Source organism: Macrobrachium rosenbergii, chromosome 6, assembly GCF_040412425.1.
Source record: "Macrobrachium rosenbergii isolate ZJJX-2024 chromosome 6, ASM4041242v1, whole genome shotgun sequence".
NCBI classification, from domain to species: Eukaryota; Metazoa; Arthropoda; class Malacostraca; order Decapoda; family Palaemonidae; genus Macrobrachium; species Macrobrachium rosenbergii.
In genome coordinates this window covers 19,326,500-19,351,447 of record NC_089746.1, presented here as the reverse complement: position 1 = coordinate 19,351,447, position 24,948 = coordinate 19,326,500, and the positions used below count along the sequence as shown (strand labels likewise).

The 24,948-nt window shown below is 36.8% G+C and overlaps 1 long non-coding RNA gene across 5 annotated transcripts; it reads right to left on the bottom strand.

Annotated features, from left to right (window-relative positions):
* Positions 1-468: 468 nt before the first annotated feature.
* LOC136839267 (uncharacterized) lies at positions 469-24,948 on the bottom strand. Of its 5 annotated transcripts, none has more exons than XR_010853275.1 (7): positions 24,906-24,948; positions 20,915-21,053; positions 20,461-20,783; positions 16,954-17,090; positions 2,474-5,067; positions 1,711-1,898; positions 488-1,216 (listed from the first exon to the last, which is right to left on the bottom strand). It is a non-coding gene; the product is annotated as an uncharacterized lncRNA (long non-coding RNA). The 5 variants fall into 5 exon arrangements; XR_010853274.1 differs by lacking the exon at positions 1,711-1,898 and having other exon boundaries at positions 489-1,216; positions 2,474-2,730; positions 2,844-5,067; XR_010853277.1 differs by lacking the exon at positions 1,711-1,898 and having other exon boundaries at positions 492-1,216; positions 2,474-2,730; positions 2,844-2,966.

Genomic DNA, 24,948 nt, shown 5'->3' with positions numbered 1-24,948 from the left:
ATGAGGTTAGTCTACTCTTGGGCAGCAATGGGGAAAGTGGTATCAGAGAGGGAGCTGCAGATTCTAGCTCTTTTTACTGTACCTTATGTGAAATGTAAGCAGCTGAGGAGGAAAAGGGTTTGGATAAAGGGAATTGAATGGTTCTCCTTGATAAGTACTTTCACACAAACCTGTTGTCACATGTAGTATGGGAGCCTCATGATTATTTCAACTAGCTACGAATGGATGACTACATTTTGCAAGCTTCTAGTCCTTGTGGCACCACATATACAGAGGAAAGACATGTGCTTGAGATCAGCTGTATCACTAAGGGATAGACTTGCTGCAAGTCCCCGGTATTTAGCAACAGGAAGGTCTTACGATGACCTGAAGTTCAGTTTAGCAGTAGCATCACCACAAGCTTTGGGACGCATAATACCAGAAACTTGCGAAGTTATATGGAAGGTACTAAGGAAAGAATATATGAAGGTATGACATTTATTGTGAATATACATTGCCACATTATGTTGCTGAAAACCATATTACGAAATACTGCGCATATTTATATACACCTTGTTTATCATTATTAGCTTTGTATCTTGCAAACATTGTTTTTAGGTTACCCAAAGCACCCCATGAGAAAATCGGATGTGCATAACCATATTTTTTTTTTTTATTAAATGATGCCCACATTTCTTATTAAACATTTTATAATAATGTTCAGTCAACCATAAGAATTACTATATATATACTCTTTGCTATGACAGAGTAGGAAGTATTTTAAATGCAGTGGTCTAATAACTCAAGACAAAACAACAGTCCTATAATAGTAGCTTGCATTGTCACAAACAGTTTTATCAATAGAAAATGAATCTCTAAACAATAGGTGTGGTCGATTGTTCTTGGACACTTTATATACAGTATATATAGCATTCATATGACCCCTATTATCATACTGAAGAAGTCCAAATTCTGCATCTTATAGAACATCATTTATTAATGTTTGAGCAAATTTTCTTTGTTCGTCAACTTTATGCAATTGGTTTGCAATTAATTTACCAAACAAATATTCATCTTCACATGCTCCCAGTAATTTGTCCTCAATGATGCCCAAAACCTCATCAGCCTTGTTGCTGACTGACGGTCCCGGTTGGCGGCTCTGTTTTGCGGGTGGTAATGCAAGGGGTCTTGAAGCTCCAGGTTGGGATGTAGACAGGCAGTCCATCTCGATCACATCCTTAAATTGGGCCAAAAATAACATGGATAATTAGTAATATTGAAGAAAGCAGTATTAATAAAAATACATTTCTCCCCCCAGTTCCCACATTCAAAGGAGGAATGGTGCCAGATTGGTCAAGACTTCGAAGAAATGTGGCAGTTCCCTAACTGCCTGGGTGCTGTAGACAGAAACATGTTCCTCCCCCTAATTCAGGATCTTTCTTTTACAATTACAAAGGATTTCACAGCATGGTTCATGGCAGTCGTTAGCACAAATTATGAATTTATATTGTGTGACTTTGGCACTATAATGGGAGAATTTCAGACTGGTGTAATTGAGAACACAAAGTTTGGGGAGAAGCTAGCCAACAACACACAGAATATACCAGAATGTAGTAATTAGATCCTCAAATTGGACCTTGCCATATGTATTGTGGGTGATGATGCATTTTCTGAAGCCATTTAGTCACAGGAAAGGAGGAGGAACACGTATTTACTTAGTCTCTCTCGTACCTGCCACGTTGTGGAGTACATTCGGAATATTAGCTTTGAAATTCTGCATATTCCATTCCCCCATAAATCTCGATGCAGAGAATGCAGTTTCTGTGGTCAAGGCTTGCTGTATGTTGCACAACTTTCTTCGGTGAGAGAGGGGTACCCGTAATAACATGGCCTGCAACATCCTTTCTGATACCCACCAGCTAAAGGAGGAAATGGAAAAGGCATTCTCCCAATTAGATATGGAGCATAGACACATCAGCTATGAGGCAAAGGAAGTACGTAACTTGTATTTGGAATACTTCAATCAGGAGGGTAGGGTTGATTGGTCCACATACGTGGTTCAACTCTATACCACTTACTGTTTATTATTGCTTATGTCAATCTGTATACCAACAATAGGAGATCTTTTATATCATTGTAATGTGTGAGGGTTATTTAAGAAAATGCATTTACATGTATTACAGGCAATTATGAAATAAAGGTGTGCATTTATATCTAGTATGAATTATCTATATTTGCCGAGTATTATTCCTTTCACACTCAGGTGACAATTCTGTTTTCTGGTTATTATTAGTCTATTTTATTCAGATTAGGAAAGGTATATGTATGACAAAGTGATAATAGGGCAAGTCTTATATACACTTCAGTTTTTTTTATATTCTTCTAGAGCTCTATAGAATACTTTGATGATTCCAAGAAAAGGCTGCAAAAAAGCCTCACGAGCATGAAAGGGTTAATATGATAATTAAAGGTTAAATTAAAGGTGTTTACATACCTCTTCAATTTGATGATTATGTTCTTGGTGTTTCTTGGTCACGAAGCAGTGAAAGCTGGTCGTAGTACCATAGACTTGGACAATAAACCTCATCTGTAGCTGCCCCAGACTTCATTGAATTTTCAACCTTTTTCATTTCCTTCCTGAAGGAACTGCACATGTTGTTTGTCTTCTTGGTTACCATGTCACGGGTAGCACTCCCATCCTTCTCTCGAAGTTTCTTCACCAATGTCTCATACACTTCATTTTTCATATTCCTGTTTGAATAGTCTTTACTCTTAATATTCCATATACATGGATGTTGTTTGTATATAGCAGTGAATTCACTCCAAAATCCTTTATCCACCCAAAGATCTGACATAGTGCTCACCTGCTAAATGGGTGCTCCTCCTGTGACTTTTAACCATAGACTGAGGATAACCCTGCAGGCCACGTCGAAGACACCTCACATACATTCAGGCCTTTTCGAACAGGTCTCGAGCTGTCCGGTCACCTGTGAGTTCGAACCGTAGGATTAAAATCCCGCCATACACGCAATGATACAGTTAAACCATGCCCACAACGTTCTCACCTGAAGGCTGCAACCGAGTGTGAATGGGGTTCCTTAAATCATTCAAGCCCCCTCTACACTGCCCACCTCCCCCGCCGCTCCCCATTGCACAAACACAGATATGTCCCTTTGCTTGTATTGGTCTCGACCACACTGGACCTATCCAGGTAGGGGGGGGGGACAGGCTACATCCTGTTGGTAACTTGCATGAGCAGCCGAGTCATCTACTTAGATTACTGTTCAACCCTCGACACTGCCACCTTCATCTTGATGTTCAGGAGACTCACTGCGACGCATAGGACACCCTGTAGTATCTACAGCTACAACCACCAGACCTTCTGTGCCACCAGCACATTCCTCCAAGACATCTTCCATGAAGGCGAAACTCAACAGTTCCTGCGTGAGTGCAGAATACAATGGCATTTCCAGACTCGTGATCTTCATGGAAGGGAGGATTCTTCGAGCACCTGATCGGGGTTGTGAAGGACACCCTCGAAGTATCTTTCAGGCGCAAAACCTTCAATGAGCAGGTCCGTACGTTAGTGAAGGAGGCAGAAATAAACAACAGGCCTCTATTTATACTGGCGATAGCCGGGAAGACGAAGTTCTTACGCCCTCTCATCTGATTCGAGGATCCATGATCCGACTGACGTCACCCTTTGTGCAACATGAAAAAATGTATTGCACGTTGACGACGAAGCAGACACGTCATCAGTATTTCCGTCTCACCAACACCCTGCAAATGTTTCGTGATCGGTGGCAGATGGGGTACTCGAGTTCATTGCAGGAGAGGCATGACTTGTGTGTGGGACCTAAAACTTCACCGAGTGTTGGAGACATTGTTTTGGTGAAACTCTACCATAGAAAACAGTTACTGGCTATTGGGTAGAATTGTTGCCGTCTATCCAGATGACGATGGAGTTGTACACACTGTTGGTGTACTCTACGAAGGGGAAAAAACTTTGTGACCAGTTGAACACATTATTCCCCTCAAAATGAGTGTGCGAGGATAGTGAGGGTGAAGAGAATGACGATAATGAACACATCGATGAAGTGAATGAGGAAGAGGACACTGCACCAAGTGTGGGAGTTGACGGAGGAGAAAGTGTAGGTCCTTACGAGAATAGGGAAATCGCACACAGAGTTAAGTGAACGTGCAGAACAGTTGGACACTGATACGAGTGAGCGAGCAAGACCGAAAAGGGCAGCAATAGCCAAAAGACTTAGAATGCAGGACTGGGTTAAGAATTACGTTATATAGTGTAATGTAAAACCCAAGATAAAACTTGACAATCAGCTGAGAGCTTAGAAAATCCACTCTGAACCAGTTTCCAAACAGAAGCATGGCTTTCAGATTGGTAGTCTTCTGCTGAGGGCACTTTGTCCTCCTTAGGGTCACACATCAGTGTTTACTCCATGGGGTTAAAAAGTTTTCTTCTAGTTCTTGTCCCTTACTGAAATGTTAAATTTTAAATAAGGCATTGGCAATTTTATTTTCATTTAAAACTATTTCTATAGGCATATTACTTTGTTCGTATGCTTCATAGCTTACACATGATGCACAGTTGCATATATGTAGTTCTGTGGCATTTAAATTGCAGAGAATCTTTTCTATGCTTCTTATGACCATATCTTGTAGCTAGTATATTAGGTTTCCGAAGGTCATGTAAATATGTTCTGTGATAGTTTGATTCCTCTGTTTTGACTCTCACTCTGGTTATCATGGGTCACAAAAAGTGGGTGAATAAAAAATTGCCCTGTGTAACTCATTGACTTCTCTTAACTGTGTAGATGCCCACCAGAGCAAGGGTTAACACGCCATAGAAAATCACTAACACATTACATTCCTACACGACTACAGGAAACTGAATACACCACCTACAAGGTTGATGACAAAGGTTAATCAGCTGCTATATTTAACGCCACTGCATTCGCAAGTGATCTCCACTTTCTAAATACTGAACTGGATGGCAGTGGTTAACTTCAAACCACATTGATAACCTGTTCTTTCAGAGACTGACCATCTTATTTGCCGACATATTACCTGGAATGAAGAAAGAACAGTTCAGTATAAATATTGCCAGAATCTTGCCTTTGCAGGCTTTCAAAAATGGCCCAATTATTTTCAAATTCATTCAGATCTTGTTATGCATGTCAAGATATTAATAATAATTCTTCTACCTATGCATCTTGAGACTTGGCATTTAAAATATTGCAATATGTAAATACTCTCAATCATGCAAAGAAACCTGTCCTAAAAGCCCATACTAAATGTTTTGAAGGGATATTCAGATCATCTCGTTCCAAAATATGCAGACCTTCGCTTATCAATTTTCCCCTCCTTCCTCTATCAGATTTTCAATACTGTTCTAACAATTTTGCACTTTCGATCACCTTTGACCCGTTCATACTTCACAATCCAACCTTCCGGATATTTTATCATGGGTGGACAGATCATACAACTTGTTTACCCATATTTCAACCTTAAATGACATTTTCTAACTAGACAACTTCAGGTGATATGAGAAACCAGCATTCTAGCTTAAAATGTAGATATTCAGATGGCCATTAAAGCGATGTACAACATGCCTGACTGTTTAGATGAACTCTATAGTTCACAAGTTCTTCAGCTTATCCTGCAGGTCTTAGTATGGTGTGGCTACCAACCTTGCAGTACTAGATTTGATAATTAAAAGTTTCTTACCACGTATTAAGTTACTGGTCGGGCAGACATCCAAACTATCAGTTAGCTTAAGTGCCAGTTTACATTATCTTTGAAAATACGTTCCTCAGATTACTATATTTTGGGCTGTTCTTGATTTTGACACGTTTTCTGCAATCACCCAGTCATTTTAAGTCGAGAAGACCAAACATTGTCTCATAGCATAAACAGTAATTTACAAAAAACTAGGACATCACCTATCAAAGTTCTGGGGCTGTCGAAACCATCAAAGGCTCATTGACTTCAAGACAATGCTGAATAGATGATTTTGCAGTTTGCATCGTCACAGTCAGCATCAGGTAAATCTCATCTGTGCAGACACTTCATTCAAGTCTGCGTTTTGCTCGAGTTCAGGCTCATGATTTTTTTTTTTTTTTTTTTAGGCTAAAAGCTGTCCTTTTCATTCAGGGGGGCGGGGTGGGGGCAGGCGCTAGTTGTAATGAGGGTGGCATTACCTGTACACTCTTCTATCTAGACTTCGAAGCCATCAATTATGAAAACAGTAACACAACACTACTTTGATCATAAAAATCACTTCCAACTGGTCACTTACATAACTGAATTAAGATCTATAATGTATCTTAATATGTCAATCTGTAAAAATAACCAAAAATACGCCAATGAATCATGTCAGAATAAAACCTATTATTAAAAACCACATTTTCTTAGACATGACTACCGTAGTTCAATCTGAATAGGCACGAGAAGTACCTAATTGATTCCTGTAAGCATGCTGCTTGTCTGAATTTTAACATTCTCGGCTTGATGAACCTTTTAGCAATTCTGAAGAGTAATGTAAGCATAGTAAGTGATCTGCTATTGTTGGATTCGGCCCTTACACATCCCTCTGTAATACACAAAACTGTATAGTTCTGGTTACCAGAAAAATTAAAAAGGTTATTTGGGAAAATATCGCAATACCTTGAAAAATTGTGCACAATGCATATGCATCATCAACATACCAACTGACAATGAACTTTCCTGTTATAAATAGTGCGAACGACAAAAAATCTAGCAAGACATGGCTAAATATGTAAAGTACTCATGGCATCAGTGAGCCCAATTATGAGCTTCAAAGAAAATGTGGTAGACTAAAATCCAAGCAATGGAAAGCAAGTGAAAAATTATGACACTGAAACCCCAACAGATGCTGTAGCAGCAGCAACAAGTTTCAGGATAAACCATAACCGCTTGACTTCGTGCCTGAGTGAGACAAATGCAGCGATCACAGTACCAAATTGCAGGTGCTACAGAAAGAACCTGGTGCTCTTACCCCGCATAGGTCAGAGGAAAAAATGGATAAAGGAGGGGAAAATGTAGGACAATTCGGAAGGAAATGCCGATTGCTGCATGAAGAATGGGAGGTTCTGTGTAAGGAAAATAAAGTTTAAAATTTAGCGTATGACTCGAGCAGCAAATAAAGTATCTGGATCTCAAAAAACAGTGGAATTGTGGTCTACGAAGAGAGCACCCTTGCTCAACTACAGATCAAATACACACTGGTTCCGACACCTACTGGAAGTATAACGTCACCGCAACTGTATGGCTGGCTATCTTATTTGGCGAAACATCGGTATTTGTAGAACAGCGTAAGTACATGTGGGGTATGTATAAATGTGATCAACTTTAATGAAGTTACAAAAATCCTACCATCAAGGTATAAAGGGAAGAAAAAAGACATGGCTGATTTTCATACGGGAATTGACAGAGCCATTCTCGGAATGTACAAAGATTCGTAGGGGATTGCCTGATAATTTTCTAACTATACAGTATATGAACTAAGAATTGCCATACTTTTAAAGGGGATTGTAAAAGAAAAACTGCATAATTGGGTGATCTACGCACGTTCTTATAAGACTGCACAACACTATGAAAATAGAAGGGCAAAGTGTTTTCACACTCAAAACATATTAACACAACTTATTCCTCACGAATCACAAACAATTTGAGTTAATGACTTTGTAATCCTAACCATTGCTTCATGTGGCTATCTACCAACCTTATACACTTAAAACGTCAATAAGGGATTAACACAAAATCTCAGAACCTCTCCACGTTCTCATAAAACTGGGATTCCAATTTAGTTTCAAGTTAAATCCTGTGTCAGAGCCATGAAAAAAACTACGATGGCACAATATCTGCGGTTAACATAAGCATGTCTTCCTGCATGCAAAATGTCAGAACTCTGCAATGCCAAAGTATCACAAACTGACTAACAGTGTCAGACTAACGCACACTGAATGGAAAACTGTCTTACTCTACCGGAAGTGTCAAAACACTTACTACACCAAATTCTAGTGCGAACACAAACACAGCAGAGAAGCACCACCACCAAACACATCGAGTCCAATTAATGAACTTGTCCTCAATACTAAATACTTGATGAACAGACACTTCCTGTATAGCAATTTATCATTGCTTTATGAAGCTAAAACTTTAATTTCAAACTCAATTACGCATCAAGACCACCCGGGAGCCCAAATCAACATGGCAATGATACAAGCTATGTCAGACTACAAATTTAATACATGGTAACAAATGTGGTCACGATTCTTTGCTGATTACCAAATTCAAAACTCAAGTTCTGGGCGACTAATTTCCAAACAAATAATATTCACTCGATAACTAATCTAAATATTGTACAAAACTAATATGACCAACTTTCTAGATATCAAAACCACTTTCAGTGAGTACTCATCGCGTAACTTATGGTTCCAGTGCCCGGTCGTCACACTACACATTTTCACAAGGATCTTGCTGTGTTCCATTTATTTACCCAGTCCAAGGCTCACCCACCACTTACGAACTTCATGAATTCCACAGATTTGTAAGGCAATCCTTTCAAAGTACAAGAAAGAAAAATCCTGAATCCTACACCAAATTTACTCAACAGGCTTCCTGAAACACTAACTTCAATTTTTCTAAAACGGCAAGAGTTCAAACTAAAATCCACATTTTAAAAGGTGGAATTTTACTAAAGAGAATTTGCACAAAAGTAAAACCAATAAAACCATAGCCTACATCACCTAAAACCCATTGTCGAACCAGTGCCCAAGATGCTGCGAAAATGGGGAGCCCCACCACAATTTTCTAGCAATGAAAGAACTCCACACGAGTTCCTCCGAATGATGCTAACAAAAATTAAAAGTTTAGCCCCCTCATACGTCAAGCCACCACTCTCAGATCGGTACCATATACGAATACTTTCATCAAGATGGTTTGACTGGAAAGAATCGAGAAGAGAAGACTACTTCCTCGCTTAAAAATGGAAAAAATCTCAATCAGCTTATGCCTTTGCTTTGTGAAGTCTGGATATTTTAACCCAACAAGAATTAGGGAGATTATTTGGTAAAAATATAAAAACCTTTCCAGTACATTTAGGGAGATGTATTTGGTAAAAATATAAAAACCTTTCCAGTACATCAGGCTACAATGATAGGCTACGCATTCCCTTTTCAAACAAGCGTCGATCGATCCTTATGCCAGACTACTGCACATTACATTCAAAATTCCTCCCAGACAAATTTATTTGCACACCCCTTGTATTAGTGACAAATTTCCAGAACACACAGCAACGTAACATTGCCATAGTGGTTATTTATCTTTCCTAACCATGTCAAGTACAGGAATGAACTGTAAAACCAAGATAATTTAAGCCCATGCTGCTACTCTTGAAATTACATCATATACTTGACATACTTGACCAAAGGATTGACTTTCGCTTTTCACTAATGCTGATATATTAAATTTAATCCTATGACATCTGGTAGGAAAAATGTGTTCAATACTTCGTAAATTTGTGAGCATTGTAAACTAACAAAAATCAGCATGAAACCCTCCAATTTCACCAATATGAAATTCTGCTAAAGAAAATAAGCTTTCTAAACCTAGTAAATGAGGTTTTAAGTTAGAATTTTAAAATATTGCAATGCAGTTACCTTACGTTTGTTAGGAAATTGTAATAATTTTTCTTCAAAGACCATAGAATTTGAGGTCATCCGTATTGAGCATTGTACAAAGTAATTTTTATCATATATCCATATAAACCAAAGACCTCTGAAAATCAAATAACCATAACATTTACAAGTAAATTTACCAAAAAAAAAAAGCAGCTTTAAGAAACGCCAGGCAGCTATAAATCCGATACAATGCCTAACATGCAAAACCGGATAGTATGACCATTTAATTTGCTTCCAGTTTCTTCGTGTTCTGCTAGATTAAAAGAGGCTAACAAGTGTGTCCTGTGTGAAATCTAAAAGAAAACCTGGAAAATGATGGTTTGTTTAAACTACATATCAAACACGAATATGATTTTTTTTTTGGGGGGGGAGGCCATAATAGTTTACCAGAAAATTCTGGCTGCAATATTCAGTTGGCTAGCTACAGACTTTGTAACAAAAGCACTGGAACAAGCATTAACATGGATCAAGGCCTACCTCATTGGTAGCATTACCAACCCCCTTGGACATCCTGTGTATAACTGTCTCTGGTACAATATGTGACTTCATTCTTTACCAGTGCCAGAAAACAGGAACATACAAGCTTAACAGAAGCAAGGGCTTCTCCAAGCTCAGCGATCAGTTGTCAGCTTAGAAATAACCCCTGAACCAGTTTCAACAGAAGCATTACATTTCAACTCGTTGCTTCCAGCTGAGAACACTGTTAGACCCACCCTGCATTATAGCAATGCTAAGTGTTCTTTAATTCTTTTCAGTTTACTGCTAACAAATGTCTATAATTTTCCTTTTATTGCACAAGTAAATATAAGGACTTGTGTTACTTCAATTTGCTATCTTCAAGTGCATATAAACGAGACAAAAATTTAGACACCGCTCTTATTTCTCAGTACTCAAAAGCAAGAATACAGCACAAACCCACTAAAAAAAATTAAAACCAATGCTAAAATAATAGGACATTCTTTGATCAAAATTTATGGTAACATTAAAATTGAATCTAAACTGACGAAGACCCAAATATTCCTGAACAAGGAACCATCAACACCTAAATGTTAAGAATGAGTAAAATTGTAGACTGAAAAAAAAAAAGTTTCATTAGCCTAATTATCTAGTTCATCCCATTCGAGATGAATAATGGCATTTCGACTCTCATACCATGTTACCTCTCTTCTGAGAAGTACTTTTTAAAAATCTAGTCTAGGAGATGGGACCGATAATTAGCTTTGCTTAAACCTTCTGGTTGGTTTAACTACTGAAGTAGAGCATTGCTCCACTTTTCAAATAAGTTCCTTAGCTAAAGGGGATTGTAAAATTGTACTTTGAAAGTTTGTTCCTGGAAACGAGCTTAAAACATTTTGGGAAATCATTTGTGAATTTTTGCAGGTCTTCAGTTTGCAAAATTTACAATAGCTCAGAAAAAAAAAATTCAATATGCTGTGCCCCCTTCCAAGTTCTTAAAGGAGGGATGTACAATAGAGGTTGAGAGCAAGAACAATCTCAATTTAAATTTATAAAAATACTTCTGCCAGTTTTACATTAATAAAAAAATTTCAGACTTTCTGCACACACTAGCTAACAGGAACTTTAATTAGCATACGGGCCCCTACATTTAAAACTCCCCAGGTTATTCTAACAGTTTTGCAACGACTGGTAATTTTTCATATAGTTCTTTGGCTGTTTTGGTATGCCACAAGCAACAAACAATGACCCTAGTTACTTTTCCTACCAAACAATGTTGACATTTAACAAGAATAATGGACAATGCAGAAAAAATACAGAAGTCCTTCAACAAATGTATGTACAATTTGATATTACAAAATACTTTCCATTATTCAAAATTTAATTTTTTGATACTTGATTCAATGGGAACTGTGCTAACACTCAAAAGGGGTTTACACCTAAAATAAATGACCCATAAATCTAAGACTAGCATCAGGAAATCCAAAATTTCAGAAAGATGAAAATAATGAAAATTTCAGGACATTCAATATCTATAAAGCTACATATACGTTTAAAATACCTTTGTTGAGATTTCACCACTTTTGTTTCTAAGGAAAATTTGGTCAAGATTTAACATTTAATTACAATTAGAACTTTTCACTGGTGCCTTGAAATAACCCAAAACATTTCTCCATCCTGGATTATTCGTATGGTTAGTATACCTATACAAAATCCCACAGCTATTAAATATCTTCCCTTAAATTTCCGTTAATTCACTAACCACTTTTAATGAACCCTGTAACTCATATAGTGCTATAACACTATAAACGGTAATCAACGCGACTAGCAGAGTATATACGCAAACCATCCTCACTCGGCTAACTTAATCTTTTAGATAAAATGCAAATATCAACACACCTTCCCTAAGCATTTATCTACCTAGTGAAGTCAAAAGATTATCAAGATAAATTTAAATTAAGTGAAATGACAAAACTTCAACCAACCTACAGATTGGGACTACTATGAGTACAGGTAGTGATTGAAGTCCATATCATGATGGATTATAACTCTTGTAAAGGTTTACCCTTCACAGGTTTTATGCTACTAAAGTCTAAAGTATTCCTAACTACATTGACAACCACAAACTAACCAGTGAATTGCTTGCTATGTATACCATGACTAATTGATGAAATGCAGGATAAGCCATAAAATGATTTACCGTATATACTCGTGTAATGTTCGATATTTAAACACCAATTTTATGGCCTAAAATTTTAGGGTCGAGCACAGTGTTGCCAGGTCTACAGAAATTTCTGTATTTCTACTGGATTTTTCACAATCTCCAGAAAAAGAATTTCTCATTTTCACTGCAAATTACTGGTAACAACACCCGCCATCTGCAGTTGATTTCTGACCTTACAATTCAAAAATCTCAAGAAATAATCGATATAAGAAACAAATTGGGGAGTTAAAAGCAATGAATTTAAAATATTACTGTAAATCAATAACTAATAAGTAGAACAATGCTGTACTTGAGTATAGCCAATACTTTGAGGTGACAAAGATTACTCACTTGAAAAGAACATGTACCATAAGTGTTACTCTCACTCTAGAAGCCCATAAAAGACGATTGTCTAAAGAACAAACCGCTTGACAGTATTGCATTTGCTGACCCTCACAAATTTAAGCTAGAAAATGTATCTCGGTGCTCAGGTTGGTATATCACTTTCGAGAGATCTTGGAATAACACCATAAAGTATTCAAGCATTCCATCAGCGTTGCTTGTCATTTTACACTGAAGCTGCTAGCCAAATGCTAAAGAGATTTTCTTTCAACAACCCAGTCTTTCAATATCTAGAACTAAACCCAGTGGTTGTGAAAAGCAAGACAGTAACATCTCTTGCACCCCTTATGGCAGCTTTTCCATCCCCTTCCTTTGTCACTAGCAATATGGTGCAAAACACTGACGATGAGTGGATACCACTGCTAAGTTCTTTTCTAATGACTACCCCATTGATGAAACAGCAACTGAGTTTTGGATTAAAGTACTAGATGCAAAGTCTGGAAATGGAGTGCCCCTTTTCCCTAATTTTTCTGTCATGCTCAACTTGCTGTCTCTCCCCCATTCCAGGGCAACATTTAAAATGAGTACTAATCTCTGCCGTAAGTAGGCTAAAAACTAAACTAAGAAATAGGCTAGCTACTGAAACGACCAATGTTCTATTACACACAACGATTTTTAGGTAAAAAACAAGTGTTTTAATCTACCAATAGCAACATGTTACTGGACAAAATGAGTAACAATATGTAAGCTACAAGCAAGGCATAATTGAAAAGGATGCTGAGGGGGGGAGAGAGAAGGATTAGCATGTTTCTTCCACAGTAGTGGAAAATGCTTAAGACCAATGAATTTCTGCATTATAGACTCTCGTAAAAAGTTTTTGATAATATTCTAAAGGTTTTTGTAGTTTTCTAAAGTAACTGCCTTACCTCTTGTAAAGGTTTTCGTAACGTTCAAAATTCTTGTAATTTTTTTATTTATTTCCTTATTGATTTATCTGTAAGAGCAAATAAGGAATTAAACATCTACAGGAATTTCATTAAATCTACTGGAAAAACAGAAAAAAACCTACTGATATTGGGCTAAAGGCACCCGACAACACTGGTTATGACAAAACGACTGTGAACATAAAAACTATTGTAAATGAGGAAAGTCGGAAGTTTTTTCCCTGTAATTTTAATTTGAAATGAGTATATACCAATTTTTTTATACATTTTATAGGCATATTCTAAGCTTTTAGCTTCTTGGTTTAACTGATTTTTTAGATGTAAGAATCTTAGACTAGGCTATTTAGCGACTGCTAACATATTCTCGGCCATAGTCTAAGAAAGACCGATTCGGTTGGGCCTTATCCTAGTCAAGCGCAGGTAGGCGGAGCGACACCTACGTCACGCGGCGAGGTGGGTAGAGAAGACTCGGAAGGGAATGTTTATAAACCAAAAGATTTTAATTTTAATAATGGAATTTACCCAATATTTTTGTAAAAATGTGATTAAGCAAAATTCAATAGTTTTAAAAGTAATAATGGAAGCTCAAAAAATTTCATTCATAGAATATTGAACTTCACTATAATATAATTAAGAAGCAAATCCCGGCTAGTAGAGACGTAATTTCCTGTAATATTTACAACTTATATTTAGTAGAAAAGAGAAAAAAGTTATAACTGGTGACTTACGTTCAACTGAAAACAATTTATCATTACCGGTATGGTCAGGCCTTATCTTATAATTGGTGGCATCCAGTCAACTGCAATATTATTTACTGGGCAAAGAACAAGGGAAATATCACCGAGGTATTATAAAAAGATTAAGTAGGTCAAACATTTACTCGCCAAAGGCAACTTTGGTATTTTAATTCCCTTACCTAAAGTTCATAATTGGGAGCATCCGGTCTACTGCAATAATATTTACTGGTAGAGAACTGACGAAATATTGATCAGGTACTATGAAAAGATTAACTAGATAAAATCTATTCGCCAAAGGAAATTTTGGTATTTTAATTCCCTGGCCTAAGTCCGTAATTGCCGAGGTATTGCAAAAAGATTAATTAGGTCAATTTATTCACAAATGGAATATTGGTATTTTAATCCCCCGACCCAGGTCTAGCAATTATTTAAGTTTGAAAAAATTTTTTCGTAAACCACGTTGTTGATGATTGTTAGCTTTATAGGAAATCGGCTGTTATGTTCAGACGTTCAATTGTGTAGAAAATAAAATAATTCATTTACATTACGTCTCTTTCCTTGTACACCATCTAAAATCTAAAGCGAAAATCGTGACATTTGATTATCAATGGTAATAGTAAGCATAGTAAATATCAAATGACATATGTCATACTGTAAATATGTGCAACTACAGAGACTGATTTATTATGAACAGTTAACTTTACTTGGATAGAATAAAGCCTACACTTCCTCTCTCCTTGCATACCACCGAAAATCCAAATAGGGAAATGTGGCATCTAATCATCTGCAATATTCACTTTTATATGGTAATAGAAAACAGTAATTATTAAGTAGCAAATATTTGTCGCAATGTAGTGTATTACCAATATAGACTGATTCATTAAGAACCATCGAATTTACTTTAAAAGAATACCCTGTGAAGCAGGCAGATACATTGCTGGTATTGCATCAATCTTTAACTGTACAAGATGTCTTGGTATTGGGATTCCATGTAATTCATGTTTAAGGTTCCTTGCATAATCAGTCGATTCAAAATGTAAACTACAAATCCTTGGAGAATCCGCATTAAATCTTGCACAGGTGAATCTATTGCTCTGTTATTTTTAGGAAACTTATTTAGTCAGATCACTATTTCGATCTGAAATGGAGTCACATTCATACAGTGCACAAATATTCGCCATAGTTCTACAATGATGACCAAAATACACGTGAATACACAATATCAAGTCACGATTGCATTTACACCACCACCTTTCTGCTATACTTCCTTGACTTGACTGGCAGGTATATAGCCCGTCTGCTCGCCCCGTGACATCATGCGGGAATTTGGTCGAATTTTGTGTCAATTGCGAACAGACCTCTTTCTTAGACCATGGCCTAGGCTACCTTAATGTTTTGATTCCATGTATATAGAAAAGTAGCCTAGGCTTATTACCAGAATCTAAACCTCGAACATTACATGGGGTATATGCTAAAATCCTGATATATGCAGTAAAAAATAGAGGTCGAACATTACATGGAGTCGAATATTAAAACGAGTATACGCAGGTAATTGAATTTTCTGAAAAATGGTGAATTGGCAAGTTATTAACCAACTACATTATAGCTGATATACCTACGGGAAATATCAAAATATTCTGACACTCTCGTCAACTGATATTCACTTGCTAAATTATTTAATTTAAAACTACATACTGAATTGTAAGAGCTGATATCAAGCAGTTGCTTTATGAAAAACACTTTGTATCCTGAAATCTCCTGGCTATCATGTCTTAGAAACTGCTGATTTTAAGCAAAATTCACTTTGTGTACCTTGATACAGCTACTTAACTAAATCCTTAAAATTACAGGGCTACTCGATGGCTTTACTGAATTATTTTGAAATTAATTTCATTATGCATAAACATTGGGCTAGTAATAACAGCCAAAGTTAACATATGATACCCAAGTGAAAAAAACTTATCCTGGAATGCACATTTACTTCATACCCAATTTTAACCTAAAAATGTCAAAACACTATGTATCCTTAAAACATTAGCTACTTCATGGCGGATATGCCAATTACAAAAACGATGCATCCTAAAACATTTCGAATAAAAATACAGTACTGTACCCAAAAACAGACTTGAGCGTTTTGATATGAACCTTGATAAATTTAGGTAAAAACCTGAGCACTGAGCAGGCTAATCCTTAAATAATTTATCCTGAAACTTAACTGATAGCTGATATTACACATCAGAAATTTCATAAACTAACCTGTAAAAAATAAACAGCTTTAAACTGTATAATGAAACAATGAGTGACCTGATAAAATCAATAGTTAGGTCAAGAAACTATACACAACCAGTGTCATCTGCAGCATGAGCCTAGACTTACTTGAAATTGCAAAACTAAAATAATGAATTCTATGATCCATAAATTGTGTCATGAGGCACTTAAGAGCCAGACAAAATAAGAGTACTTGCGCAATACCAAAAACTGAACCCTATGTCAATTTGAAGTGTGAAAGTAAGTTAACTATCAACAGTATTTACGAACCATAGCCTAAATAGATAATGGTAATATACCTTTAAAGACTTTTTTTAAAACTTTACATGTGAAGAGGTGGTGTTCTCTGCTGAATTCCATTTAATATTCAGATGGTACAAGTGGTACAGAAATTACTTCATAGGGTACTCTTGCCTGATCCAACTTACAAGATAACCTGAAATGACAAGAAACAAGTCAACGGCATCATGGAAAACTGAATTTTTCTGGCTTACGAGGTATCAGAATAAAGAAACTTAGATTTGACCAAGCACCCTATACTCAGGCCCCTAACTTAAAGGACGGGACAAGTAATTTTGGCTCAATGGTGAACTTACTCTAGTTGCATTAATGGAAACCTATGCACTAGCCTATACCAACAGCTCAACCAAAATTTGGATTACCAATTTCAGTCAACAAAATAAACACTTCTCTCTAGTGTGAATTAGATTAATTAGGCCTGGCTATCCTATTAGAAGATTTCAACAATTTGCTTAATAGAACGTTCCACCTGTTTAGTCTAAAATTCCTTAAGCACTCCCTTACTTGCCTCATTTGCATTAGCTCTTACTGTTCTTACAAGCGTCTTTCTCACTGTTCTTTTTAAATACTGAACGATTTCATGTACTATACTAGACCTCAAGCAAAATTATTATTAGTGTATTTCCTACAAAGCCTGAGTGTCGCACAGATGCTTTTTAAAAATTCCCTTATTCACCTCCAAGAACTTGCAAGCCATCACCTGCAAGAATGAAAAGCAATTAGGGTGTAAAATTGAGTTCGTTTTACAAGGCATCAAGTAAGGGCAATTATCTATGGGGCACAAATGTAACCTTCACCACAGTGTGTAATGATTTATAAAGGACAGCCCCAGGAATTTTCAAGGGGTAGTAACCAATAAAAAATTACCTGCAGTGCAAATTTAAAAACTGGCAGAAGATTTTTAGTGCAAATAATTTCTCATGTATATCAGTGTGTATCTCGCTTCACCAGCTAGCGACCCAAGTGATTCCATACCACAGCATTACATCTGAGCTAGAGTTTCCTGGAAAATATTGTACCCCTGTTGACCTAAGCAATAAAATGAGTATCCAGTAGGCTGCAACCACGGTTGAAAACAGCATGAACTAGCAACCAAATCGAAAAGACTGGCAGAGAACCAGAAGGTTAACGCTTCTGCGCTTCAAACAGCCTGCTGTAAAGACTACAGAATGAGCTATTGCAGATGGTGAGTTAAAATATTTTCTTGTTTTTGTGCAACCTAAATTACAGTATAAAGTTTGTAAAAATTTAATCTGCAAAATTCTCTGCCTCCATCCTAGCAAGTTATATAATTCTTACTTAGACCCAGCAAGGCAATCAACTTGCCAGTGCGGACTACTTAGCCCGAAAACCTTTCTTAAAATTGAGCTAAAGGCTTCGTCTGAGCAACATACTATCAAACCTTCAACAGTTTCTTCACTTAAAGTACCTGCAGTTAGATGGATTTAACTGCAAAATAAAAAATTTATGACATCCACTACCAAAATACCCGTGCTTATCAATGTAATCGCTTCAAACCAGTTATGTAAACCCTGTACATACAGTACATGACTTTCAATATCTGATTCAACAGCTTGTCTACTTCATTAACTGGCCTCTGATAAAACATTTTCTCACAAACCTAAAAAATGCTACGATATTTCAAAAGCTAAGAAAGTTTAAAAAACCAGAACCGAGCTAAAGTATATAAGGACCTAATTCATAACGAAGTTATATCTCACTGGCAACAGCAAGGCTGTACTCTTACTCTAATTCACTGAATCCTCCACAATTGTTGTCCTTTCAAGCTGTCTGCACAGAAATTGTCCTGAAAGTTTAGTACTTCAAGGCATTTCTTGACCCGTAGTCTGTTGTCATTTTGTCTTGACTTACAAATCACTACTACATGAAGCCTTTCTTCGGAACAAAGATGAACGGAACGTTACAATTTCCCAGTAGACATGGAGCTCCAAGTTTGTAATAAGGCTAATTTACAACAAAGTTTGGTTCCCTGTTCACTCAGCTGGATTTTTCTGAATACCATTCACCCCAAAATTTTTCAATGACTAAAAATGCAATATCACCTATTTTACTTCAGCTGTGATGCAACTCTGGTTACTATAGGAATTTTAATTTGCACTCTCTAGCAGTATTACACTGCTACCATTAACAAGGTTTACTTTCCAAAAACACCTACCAAATCATGAAAAAAATCTCAGGCTAGGCCCGTCAATTTGCCTACAATTATTCACTCCTGGAACAGAACAGCTTTCATTTCTGACATTCACTGAAGGGATCAGATTTTCTTGCATTCCCTATGTTCAGTGCTGCGAACAATTATTTCCTTTAATACTACAACCTTAGAATACGCCATGTACAAACTTATTTCCAACATAGGTGTGTCCTAGTTAGTTTTAGGAGGCAATGATCATTACACATTAAAACTTGCAACCACAGGCAGAGTAAACATCTGGAGCTGAAGCTCAAAAATTTACACATTTTATGGCGCATACAACAAAACAGGAGTTCTGAAATTTGCAACTGACGTATACTGGCATTGCACTGAACGCGACCAATGTCATTCTGCTAAAATGAACTTTGACGGGGTTGGGGGAGGAGTGGGGTCGTATTCCATAATTTCTTTGCTCGTGGTTTGAATCTTACGTACCAGTGACAACTGACACTCATTCAAGGTGTTAACTGTCAGGAATCTTACATTAAACGTTTATTTCAGGCTTGTAATTTACCGGAATTTACTCATATGAAAGTATGCTTCATGACTTACTGCAGCTTGGAATTATGGTTAACTTGGTGTGAAAATGTACCTTAGTTTCATTTTTACTGGGCATATATATTGCTGTATTAAGACTTCAAGATCACTGGACATTTGCAGTATTCTTTAAAAATTCATTCTTTTTACTTTGCTACTCTTAAAAGGCACTTCTCGCTGCTTAGTCTTCTCTCCTATACCTTGCTTTTAGGTGTTTAAATGAACAGATATTTAAGATATAGATCTAAATATATCTAAGTCAGCTCATAAAAAAATAGGGGGTAACAAACCTGACTAATTCAGAATATCGCCTTTTCTCCTGATAATCAGAAGATCAAAGTCTGTCTCTAATACTTGCGCAAATTTATAATAAAAGTTAAAACATGGTTACTCAACTTGCACTATTAATCAAGTTCTAGTATACCTTTCAAAAATATAATTTGAAAAAAAAAACCATGTCCATAGTTCAAATTTAGTTGCAATACTTTCACTAAAAGAAATGTTAATGACGGCCATATATTGTAACACTCGCAGAAATTTTCTGAATTCAAAGTCAACTTGTCTGCAGCTATCAGATTTATCCTTTGTAATTTTAGTTTCAAGATAGTATGCTAACAAGAGTGGTGAAGGTTGCGTCCATTTTCACCACCTCCACAACCTCAAAATTTCACACTTCATACTAAAAATGTCATTCCTAAAAAATCAGCCATACCAAAATCATGATTTAAGTATACAAAGACCAAATTCGTTAACTCACGTATATCTCACTGGCAATAGCAAGGTTGCACTGTTACTCTTAACATCTCTCCTCCATAATTCTGCTGTTCTTTAAAGCTGTCAGTAGCGTAATTAGTCTTGAAGGGTGTTTTGGCCTTCCAGAAGGCATTTCTTGACCTGCCGTCAGTTGTACATTATCTTGACTAACAAATACACTACATGAAGTCTTTCTTCAGAATAAGGCTGAACTGGTGGTTACCATTTCCCGGTAGACATGGACCTCCCAAGTTTATAATAATGCTGCTTTGACACCAAGTCCAATTCCAAGTTCATTCACAGCTGGATTTTTGCAAATATTTACACCTGAAAAAGTTTTCAATGGTTAAAAAGGCATTATCACCCATTATACTTCAGCTGTGATGCAGCTTTGGTTACAACATGAAATTTAAATCTTTATTTTTACAATAAACAAGACATTTTACCAAAACACCTACCAAGGTAATCTCAAGCCAGGCTCATCTTGTCCACAAATAACCATTCCTGGAACGGGAACAGCTTTCATTACTGAATTCACTGGTGGTAACAGATTCCCTTGCATTCTTTATGTTCCTTGCTGGGAGCATACTCCCATTCCTGAAAGAGTAACACTGCAACTTTAGAAAATGCTAGCTAGAAAAGGTTGTTTTAAACAAGGGTGTTCCAGTTAGTATTATTGTTAATTACTAAAAATTTGTAGTAGAAATTCTAACTTGCTCAAATATTCGATAAAGCATGCAACAAAATAGCTTTCCGCAATTGGTATACTGACATTGTGCTGAACCCAACAAATGACTAACAGTCTTGACACGGGGGATGATTGTGGGGGGCGGGGTTGTATTCCCTCATTTTCATTTTCTTGCTCGGAGTTTGAAATCTTGTGTACCCAGTGACAAAATTTACTGTGTGATAATTTTCAAGAACCTTACGTTACACATTTTCTAATTTAGGCGTGTAACTTACCAGAATTTGAAATATCAAAATTCATGTTTCATGACAAACCTTGGAATTATGTTTAAAATAGTGTACATAACATGCCTCGTTTCATTCATTAAAGGACATATGTATTGTAGTAGTAATACTACTAATTAATGAACAATCATTGCAATACTTTCTTTAAAAATTCAATATTCTAAGTTTGAAGCTCTATTAAATGGCGCTATTCGTTGCTTCGTTTCGTCCCATCTGCTTTTAAGTTTCAATTTAATGAGCAGGTTATCTTAACATAGGAACTAAGTTTACCTTTTTTCTAAAACAAAAATGAAGACTAGTTCAAAATATAGCCTTTCCTGATTAAATTCAAAGTTCACAATATGATGGTTCTAGTACTTGCAAAATACTGTACATTTCAAGCTACAACAAAAACCTAAGAAACTGTTCTTGATAGTTTACTGAACTTACAATAATACAAGTTTCTGTATAACCTTTAAAAAAATTATGAAGTAAAAAAAAGGCTGTGAAATAAGTAAAAAAAATGTCCATGGTTCAAAATCAACTTAATAGTTCGTTCATTAAAAAAAACTGTCCATATTTGCCATTTGTTACACGTTTAACAATTCAAAATCCATATATAATTGACTGCAGCCATCAGATTTATCCTTTTAATTTTAGGCTAAGCTAACAAGTGGGCGATTTATTAGTCCACATTCAACCACATCCATGGCCTCATCAGCCCGTGCCTCTGATCTCTACCACAGCTGCTCTAAATAGCCTACAGTATGTACTAAATTAGTCATACAATCCGGCTTTAGGTACCTATTGTATTCTCATGTGTGAATCAAACACCTTCTGCAATTGCACTCAACACTTGCTTATATCAACGATACTACAAAATGTAATTTATTTAAGGTGACAATGCCTCGATGCATTGTCATGCACTTTGATGCCTTACAGGGAACTAGCATTCAACACCTCATGAAGCAATGGCAATACATTCTTGTGGTAAAAACTACACTCTTTCCACCTAACTGTAGTTTAGGTGACATTTCATACCTTCTCATGCAACTGAACCTTAGTGTAAACATGGGTTCGGGAACCCAAAAATACTCAGTGGTTCTGAGGGTCGAATGCATTTCATGCTGTCATAAGCAAGGTTACATAGTTACACCACACTAACCTAGAATGCATTGAAAAGTACTGAATAACTGGCTTGATAAAATGGAAGCCTTTGTGAAATGTTAGAAAAAAAAAAGGCAAACCGAAGCTTACCTAAAACGAACCATACTCCAAGTTAAAAATCAACTGGCCTCACATCAAAAGTTACTGAAGAAAATTTTATAAATTTAATTCCAACACTGTACAACTCAAGATAGACCTCTCGTTGAAAACTACAAGATATTGAGGAAAAAATCTGCCGATGAAAACGGAAAATGATCAAGATCATGAATGATGGCAACCGTCACGGAGAGTAAAAATCACTAACCTATGCTATACAGTTGAAAATAGACTGTGAAGGTTTGGTAAACCTAAAACAACGGAGGAATAACAAACCTCACCAAGCAATAACACAATACTCCATAGGAACAAGTGAATGCAAAGCGGTTCAGCCTATCTTATTTACAACTAACCACTGCGCGGAGTTCACAAAAAAGTTAAGTATATCTCAGTTTAACCAGACAACTGAGCTGATTAACAGCTCTCCTAGGGCTGGCCCGAAGGATTAGATTTATTTTACGTGGCTAGGAACCAATTGGTTACCTAGCAACGGGACATACAGCTTGTGGAATCCGAACCACATTACAGCGAGAAATGAATTTCTATCACCAGAAACAAATTCCTCTTGTTCTTCACTGGCCGGTCGGAGATTCGAACTCGCGACCAATAGAGTGGTAGCGGAGAACGGAACCCGCTCACCAAAGCAGACTAGTGCCCGTTACAAATTACCTAACACCAAATGTTCTTCGTAAGTACAAACATTTCCCGTTCTGATATAGTTTGGTTACCGAAAACCTCTCACAGTAACCCACAAGTTTAGCAACCTAGTGCAAATTGCAAAATACTCATCTAACCAAAGGCAGATAAACTTATAATTGTGGCTACAACTTAATAGCACTTTAGTGAATGGCGACAAATACAAGATAGCCTTCACCACCTCATATGCGTAACCCATAATAAACATTATTAAATAAAGCAGACGGCCGTCGATGACATTTTCACTGAATACATAGGGTATACAGCACAGGTGAGAACTTAAATTCACGGAAATGAGAATTTACCGACTTGGTTTACCGTCTTGTTTGTGCTTTCATTCCCTAGGGACTGGTACTAAACAAACGGTCCGCAGAGCTTTCACCCTTAAGTAAACAAAGCTATAGCGCCAAACTACGAAAATGGCATTTAAAGAAAACTAAAATGAAATGGCTGCCTGATCGACCAAATGGGAGCAAATCCAAGAGCTTTAATAATGAAACCAATTAAATGCCATGACACCAGATGTGATGTCCCACAACACCGTATGCATTTACTGAAAAAATCAAAATAACTGATGCTAAAACTTAGAAACTCAGTTATCTTATGCCTGCCATGTCTATAGGTGGTAGCTACGAAACAGTTTCTGAAAGAACTCGAGTACACACTTCATACAATAATACAGCCGATAGTACTAACCAAATGAAGTTTGTACCTATTAGCAAACATAATACAGACGTTCGCTAAACTGGGTGATGAAGAAAACTTAACATGAATTAGCAAATTTCCTTGGCCAACGGTAATTAAATTTAATACTTTCAAAGTAAGTGCATAAATCGAGGATAAATGTTACATGATTAACTTTCGGAGGCTAACTAGACAACCAAGTACTGTTTTGGTGCTTTGACACGCTAGCCGTCGTCTAGGAATGTTTATGGAAGGCAAGTTTTGAAGCAACAAGTCACCACGAGCTACACTTGGTGCTTTGGCACGCTAGCCCTCGTCTAGGAATGTTTATGGAAGGCAAGTTTTGAAGCAACAAGCCACCATGATCTACACATACCTATTACTAAAATACCGATCACTTTCAAGATTGTGACCTACTTTTCTCCAGTATCCATTTCCTATTTAGGTTTTAAAGACTAGCCTGCTTTAGTTCCTTTGGTGCAGTCATGGGATTCCTTCCAGCCGCAAGCTTAAAACTGACCTGAATACTCTGATGAATGTATCGAATAAGACCTGCTTGAACTATCCCCATAATGGCTAATTACTGGCACAATGCAAGCCTGCTGAGTATACAATAAAACCAGCCGTTGGCACTCCGCAACTTGTCGGAAACTTCCTGCCAAAACTTAATAGCGGAGAGAAAAACTGAACAATTTTCTACTTCGGCGTGTACACATGAAATTCCTTTAAGACACTCAAAATGGACACCAGCTAAGTTACTTTAACCTAATAAGCCAGCTTGGAATTACCACCAAGTTAACGAACACTTTCAAGTACAATAAAGTCAAATAACGAATATAAACTCCACCCATTTACCTTTGTCATCAGCGCCGTCACACTCAAACATACTAAATGGCCG